The following is a 7490-nucleotide window of genomic DNA, read 5'->3' as shown; positions in this document are numbered from 1 at the left end:
AGGCTCTTTGACAAGGTGACGTTAAAGAGTGGACGTGATGGAGGGGAGGGAGGGAGAGGCTCTTTGACAAGGTGAAGTTACAGAGTGGACATGATGGAGGGGAGGGAGAGGCTCTTTGACAAGGTGACGTTAAAGAGTGGACGTGATGGAGGGGAGGGAGAGGCTCTTTGACAAGGTGACGTTAAAGAGTGGACGTGATGGAGGGGAGGGAGGGAGAGGCTCTTTGACAAGGTGAAGTTACAGAGTGGACGTGATGGAGGGAGGGGAGGGAGAGGCTCTTTGACAAGGTGACGTTAAAGAGTGGATGTGATGGAGGGAGGGAAGGGAGATGCTCTTTGACAAGGTGACGTTAAAGAGTGGACATGATGGAGGGGAGGGAGAGGCTCTTTGACAAGGTGACGTTAAAGAGTGGACGTGATGGAGGGGAGGGAGAGGCTCTTTGACAAGGTGACGTTAAAGAGTGGACGTGATGGAGGGGAGGGAGAGGCTCTTTGACAAGGTGACGTTACAGAGTGGACGTGATGGAGGGAGGGGAGGGAGAGGCTCTTTGACAAGGTGACGTTAAAGAGTGGACGTGATGGAGGGGAGGGAGAGGCTCTTTGACAAGGTGAAGTTACAGAGTGGACGTGATGGAGGGAGGGGAGGGAGAGGCTCTTTGACAAGGTGACGTTAAAGAGTGGATGTGATGGAGGGAGGGAAGGGAGATGCTCTTTGACAAGGTGACGTTAAAGAGTGGACATGATGGAGGGGAGGGAGAGGCTCTTTGACAAGGTGACGTTAAAGAGTGGACGTGATGGAGGGGAGGGAGAGGCTCTTTGACAAGGTGACGTTAAAGAGTGGACGTGATGGAGGGGAGGGAGAGGCTCTTTGACAAGGTGAAGTTACAGAGTGGACGTGATGGAGGGAGGGGAGGGAGAGGCTCTTTGACAAGGTGACGTTAAAGAGTGGATGTGATGGAGGGAGGGGAGGGAGATGCTCTTTGACAAGGTGACGTTAAAGAGTGGACATGATGGAGGGGAGGGAGAGGCTCTTTGACAAGGTGACGTTAAAGAGTGGACGTGATGGAGGGGAGGGAGAGGCTCTTTGACAAGGTGACGTTAAAGAGTGGACGTGATGGAGGGGAGGGAGAGGCTCTTTGACAAGGTGACGTTAAAGAGTGGACGTGATGGAGGGGAGGGAGAGGCTCTTTGACAAGGTGAAGTTACAGAGTGGACGTGATGGAGGGAGGGGAGGGAGAGGCTCTTTGACAAGGTGACGTTAAAGAGTGGACGTGATGGAGGGGAAGGAGAGGCTCTTTGACAAGGTGAAGTTACAGAGTGGACGTGATGGAGGGAGGGGAGGGAGAGGCTCTTTGACAAGGTGACGTTAAAGAGTGGATGTGATGGAGGGAGGGGAGGGAGATGCTCTTTGACAAGGTGACGTTAAAGAGTGGACATGATGGAGGGGAGGGAGAGGCTCTTTGACAAGGTGACGTTAAAGAGTGGACGTGATGGAGGGGAGGGAGAGGCTCTTTGACAAGGTGAAGTTACAGAGTGGACGTGATGGAGGGAGGGGAGGGAGAGGCTCTTTGACAAGGTGACGTTAAAGAGTGGATGTGATGGAGGGAGGGGAGGGAGATGCTCTTTGACAAGGTGACGTTAAAGAGTGGACATGATGGAGGGGAGGGAGAGGCTCTTTGACAAGGTGACGTTAAAGAGTGGACGTGATGGAGGGGAGGGAGAGGCTCTTTGACAAGGTGAAGTTACAGAGTGGACGTGATGGAGGGAGGGGGAGGGAGAGGCTCTTTGACAAGGTGACGTTAAAGAGTGGATGTGATGGAGGGAGGGGAGGGAGATGCTCTTTGACAAGGTGACGTTAAAGAGTGGACATGATGGAGGGGAGGGAGAGGCTCTTTGACAAGGTGACGTTAAAGAGTGGACGTGATGGAGGGGAGGGAGAGGCTCTTTGACAAGGTGACGTTAAAGAGTGGACGTGATGGAGGGGAGGGAGAGGCTCTTTGACAAGGTGATGTTAAAGAGTGGACGTGATGGAGGGGAGGGAGAGGCTCTTTGACAAGGTGACGTTAAAGAGTGGACGTGATGGAGGGGAGGGAGAGGCTCTTTGACAAGGTGACGTTAAAGAGTGGACATGATGGAGGGGAGGGAGAGGCTCTTTGACAAGGTGACGTTAAAGATGTGGACGTGATGGAGGGGAGGGAGAGGCTCTTTGACAAGGTGACGTTAAAAGAGTGGACATGATGGAGGGGAGGGAGATGCTCTTTGACAAGGTGACGTTAAAGAGTGGACATGATGGAGGGGAGGGAGAGGCTCTTTGACAAGGTGACGTTAAAGAGTGGACATGATGGAGGGGAGGGAGAGGCTCTTTGACAAGGTGACATTAAAGAGTGGACGTGATGGAGGGGAGGGAGAGGCTCTTTGACAAGGTGACGTTAAAGAGTGGACGTGATGGAGGGGAGGGAGATGCTCTTTGACAAGGTGACGTTAAAGAGTGGACATGATGGAGGGGAGGGAGAGGCTCTTTGACAAGGTGACGTTAAAGAGTGGACATGATGGAGGGGAGGGAGAGGCTCTTTGACAAGGTGACGTTAAAGAGTGGACATGATGGAGGGGAGGGAGAGGCTCTTTGACAAGGTGACGTTAAAGAGTGGACATGATGGAGGGGAGGGAGAGGCTCTTTGACAAGGTGACATTAAAGAGTGGACATGATGGAGGGAGGGGAGGGAGAGGCTCTTTGACAAGGTGACGTTAAAGAGTGGACATGATGGAGGGGAGGGAGAGGCTCTTTGACAAGGTGACGTTAAAGAGTGGACATGATGGAGGGGAGGGAGAGGCTCTTTGACAAGGTGACGTTAAAGAGTGGACATGATGGAGGGAGGGGAGGGAGAGGCTCTTTGACAAGGTGACGTTAAAGAGTGGACATGATGGAGGGGAGGGAGAGGCTCTTTGACAAGGTGACGTTAAAGAGTGGACATGATGGAGGGGAGGGAGAGGCTCTTTGACAAGGTGACGTTAAAGAGTGGACATGATGGAGGGGGAGGGAGAGGCTCTTTGACAAGGTGACATTAAAGAGTGGACATGATGGAGGGAGGGGAGGGAGAGGCTCTTTGACAAGGTGACGTTAAAGAGTGGACATGATGGAGGGGAGGGAGAGGCTCTTTGACAAGGTGACGTTAAAGAGTGGACATGATGGAGGGGAGGGAGAGGCTCTTTGACAAGGTGACGTTAAAGAGTGGATGTGATGAGGGAGAGGTACACACATATATATATATATATATATATATATATATATATATATATATACACATATATATATTTACATATATACACACACACACATATATATATATTTACATATATATACATATATATATATATACACACACACATATATATATATTTACATATATATACACACACATATATATACATTTACATATATATACATACACATATATATATATACATATATATATTTACATATATATATATACATATATATATTTACATATATATACATACACATATATATATACATATATATATTTACATATATATACATACACATATATATATATACACATATACATATATATACATATATATATTTACATATATATACATACACATATATATTTACATATATATACATACACATATATATTTACATATATATACATACACATATATATTTACATATATATACATACACATATATATATACATATATATACATACACATATATATATACATATATATACATACACATATATATACATACACATATATATATATATATATATATAATATATATATATATATATATATATATATATATATATATATATATATATATATATATATATATATATATGTATATATATATATATATATATATATATATATGAATATATATATATATATATACACACACACACATATATATATATAAATATATGGAATCTATTATAAACCAACGCGCAAAGACAAACCTACATGTAGTTATCCTTGCGGCCACCAGAGGGCGCCACACGACCGGCGGCTGCACGGACGCATGGGACGTTCGGCACCCCGGGTGATGACGTCACCATCCGTGCCAGGCCGCAGCGAGGACGAAAGAGTGACAGCCCTTCCAACACCAACACTTTTATACCGCAGCCATCTTGCTGGCAAAAATAAAAAGAACGACATAAAACTTGACAAAAGACGACGTTTTTGGACGCATTTCAGACAACATTTCAATGTTACTTGTTGACCTCTTTGTGCATGGTGCATAGACAAATAACTACATTGTGTGTGTGTGTGTGTGTGTGTGTGTGTGTGTGTGTGTGTGTGTGTGTGTGTGTGTGTGTGTGTGTGTAGGGGGCTGTGTGTGTGCAGGGTTATGTCACATAGCAGGGCGGGGGGCTGGTGCTTATATAAGTGTGCGTGTGGATTAGTTTAAGCTGCAGTCATGGAGCAGAAAGGGTTCAAATAAAAACGCTGACTAATGGTTATGTGGAGCAAAGCAGCCAAATATGACTAATGGTTATGTGGAGCAAAGCAGCAAAATATGACTAATGGTTATGTGGAGCAAAGCAGCAAAATATGACTAATGGTTATGTGGAGCAAAGCAGCCAAATATGACTAATGGTTATGTGGAGCAAAGCAGCAAAATATGACTAATGGTTATGTGGAGCAAAGCAGCCAAATATGACTAATGGTTATGTGGAGCAAAGCAGCCAAATATGACTAATGGTTATGTGGAGCAAAGCAGCAAAATATGACTAATGGTTATGTGGAGCAAAGCAGAGCCAATATGACTAATGGTTATGTGGAGCAAAGCAGCCAAATATGACTAATGGTTATGTGGAGCAAAGCAGCAAAATATGACTAATGGTTATGTGGAGCAAAGCAGCCAAATATGACTAATGGTTATGTGGAGCAAAGCAGCAAAATATGACTAATGGTTATGTGGAGCAAAGCAGCCAAATATGACTAATGGTTATGTGGAGCAAAGCAGCCAAATATGACTAATGGTTATGTGGAGCAAAGCAGCAAAATATGACTAATGGTTATGTGGAGCAAAGCAGCCAAATATGACTAATGGTTATGTGGAGCAAAGCAGCCAAATATGACTAATGGTTATGTGGAGCAAAGCAGCAAAATATGACTAATGGTTATGTGGAGCAAAGCAGCCAAATTATGACTAATGGTTATGTGGAGCAAAGCAGCAAAATATGACTAATGGTTATGTGGAGCAAAGCAGCAAAATATGACTAATGGTTATGTGGAGCAAAGCAGCCAAATATGGATTGAAATGCTCAGCTGGCCAGCACTCACTGAGTAAACACGCCATGAGGCTAATGTTAGCGTGTAGCATCACCTCCTTTTTCCCACAGCCAATCACACTTCTCTCCCTCCCGCGTCAGCGCAGCTGCGCTGGCGTTTGTTGTCCTTTGCCGCCGCCGCCGTTCCTCGAAGGCCGCGGGGTGTCGAGCGCCGACGTGAACTCCGACCCCGCCGCTTCCAGGGAAAACGTGGAACGGAGCGAAGAGGCGCGCTCGTGGTTGTAAGCGGGGGGGAACCTGACGGGCGAAAACAACGTCCAACCGTAAGAAATGTGTCAGAAATCTCAATGATGCTTTTCTTCCCGGCACTCCCGGCAGAGGCAGCATGTGTAGACATTGTTGTTGTGAGTGCACTGAGGACATTTGGAGGCTTCATTGCGCTCCGCTTGACACGAGACTTACATAATCTGGTTGAGTCCAGCTGAGCAGTGAGCGGTCTGGTGTGAAGTGAATTATATTTATATAGCGCTTTTCTCTAGTGACTCAAAGCGCTTTTACATAGTGAACCCCAATATCTAAGTTACATTTAAAGCAGTGTGGGTGGCACTGGCAGCAGGTGGGTAAAGTGTCTTGCCCAAGGACACAACGGCAGTGACTAGGATGGCGGAAGCGGGGATCGAACCGGGAACCCTCAAGTTGCTGGCACGGCCACTCTACCATCGAGCCATACCGCCCCAAAGTGGATGCCATTCCAGCCAGCAAGTTAGCTGCTTCTTATTCAGGTAAATATTCTGCTTTTCACAGTAAAACATTCTAATTTATTCAATCCACATTTTGTTATGTTACAGTCTTATTCCAAAATGGAAAAAAAATAATGTTTGTCCTCAAAATTCTACACACAACACCCCATAATGACAACGTGTCTGAGTCAACACATGTCCACTGTAGTGGACGTGTCTGTCCGAGTCAACATATGTCCACTGTAGTGGACGTGTCCGAGTCAACACATGTCCACTGTAGTGGACGTGTCCGAGTCAACGCATGTCCACTGTAGTGGACGTGTCCGAGTCAACGCATGTCCACTGTAATGGACGTGTCCGAGTCAACGCATGTCCACTGTAGTGGACGTGTCCGAGTCAACGCATGTCCACTGTAGTGGACGTGTCCGAGTCAACGCATGTCCACTGTAGTGGACGTGTCCGAGTCAACGCATGTCCACTGTAGTGGACGTGTCCGAGTCAACGCATGTCCACTGTAGTGGACGTGTCCGAGTCAACGCATGTCCACTGTAATGGACGTGTCCGAGTCAACGCATGTCCACTGTAGTGGACGTGTCTGTCCGAGTCAACGCACGTCCACTGTAGTGGACGTGTCCGAGTCAACGCACGTCCACTTAAGTGGACGTGTCCGAGTCAACGCATGTCCACTGTAGTGGACGTGTCCGAGTCAACGCATGTCCACTGAAATGGACGTGTCCGAGTCAACGCATGTCCACTGTAGTGGACGTGTCCGAGTCAACATATAACACTAATATTTTCACATTGTCATTATGGTGTAGTTTTGTGTAGAATTTTAAGGACAAAAATGAATGTATTGCATTTCGGAACAAGGCTGTAAGCTAACAAAATGTGGGAAAAGTGAAGCGCTGTGAATACTTTCCGGATGCACGTTCCTTCTACACACTAGCTGAGATATGACCACAAGGAAACATTCACCAAGTAGCAGAACTTGAGTTGAGCGGCAACAGCGGCACATGACTGCGATGGGTCCCAGTTGGTAGGTCGCCATGGCAACAGGGCTATTACTCACACTCAGGGTGTCCACTCCTAACAGGCACACCTGCAACATAAATGTCACACAGTAGAGTCGTTAGAGACTAATCTAATCTAATCTAATCTGAAGTGTTTGTATTCCACCCAATAGTTGCTGTTGAGTCATCTTACTGCCCGCAGGTGTGCTCTGCCAGGTTTGATCCACCTTCTGCTGCCTGGATCAGGACTCAGACCTAACCCGACCCCATGGATGGAAGACAAGTGGTCTTTTTTCAGGTCAACAGGAAGTGGACGTGCAGGAGTCTATTCAAGGCTTACTGGGGGAAACTAGGAGGAAGCGAAAGGCGACACACTATCTTTGTCGTTAATGGTTGCCGAGTAGAAGCTGTAAATAAGTCTAAGGAGTCTGGAGTTTGTCATCTTGTGACTACACATGGACTATTAGACTACA

The 7490-nt window shown here is 46.3% G+C and overlaps 1 long non-coding RNA gene across 1 annotated transcript; it reads right to left on the bottom strand.

Annotated features, from left to right (window-relative positions):
- Positions 1–5358: 5358 nt before the first annotated feature.
- Positions 5359–7271, bottom strand: LOC133640792 (uncharacterized). Its single transcript, XR_009824215.1, has 3 exons — positions 7184–7271; positions 6983–7106; positions 5359–5564 (listed from the first exon to the last, which is right to left on the bottom strand). It is a non-coding gene; the product is annotated as an uncharacterized LOC133640792 (long non-coding RNA).
- Between the last annotated feature and the right edge of the window lie 219 nt (positions 7272–7490).

Source organism: Entelurus aequoreus, linkage group LG23, assembly GCF_033978785.1.
Source record: "Entelurus aequoreus isolate RoL-2023_Sb linkage group LG23, RoL_Eaeq_v1.1, whole genome shotgun sequence".
Lineage (NCBI taxonomy): Eukaryota > Metazoa > Chordata > Actinopteri > Syngnathiformes > Syngnathidae > Entelurus > Entelurus aequoreus.
Note: the sequence above shows the minus strand (reverse complement) of the source record. Positions and strands in the feature narration are given on the sequence as shown.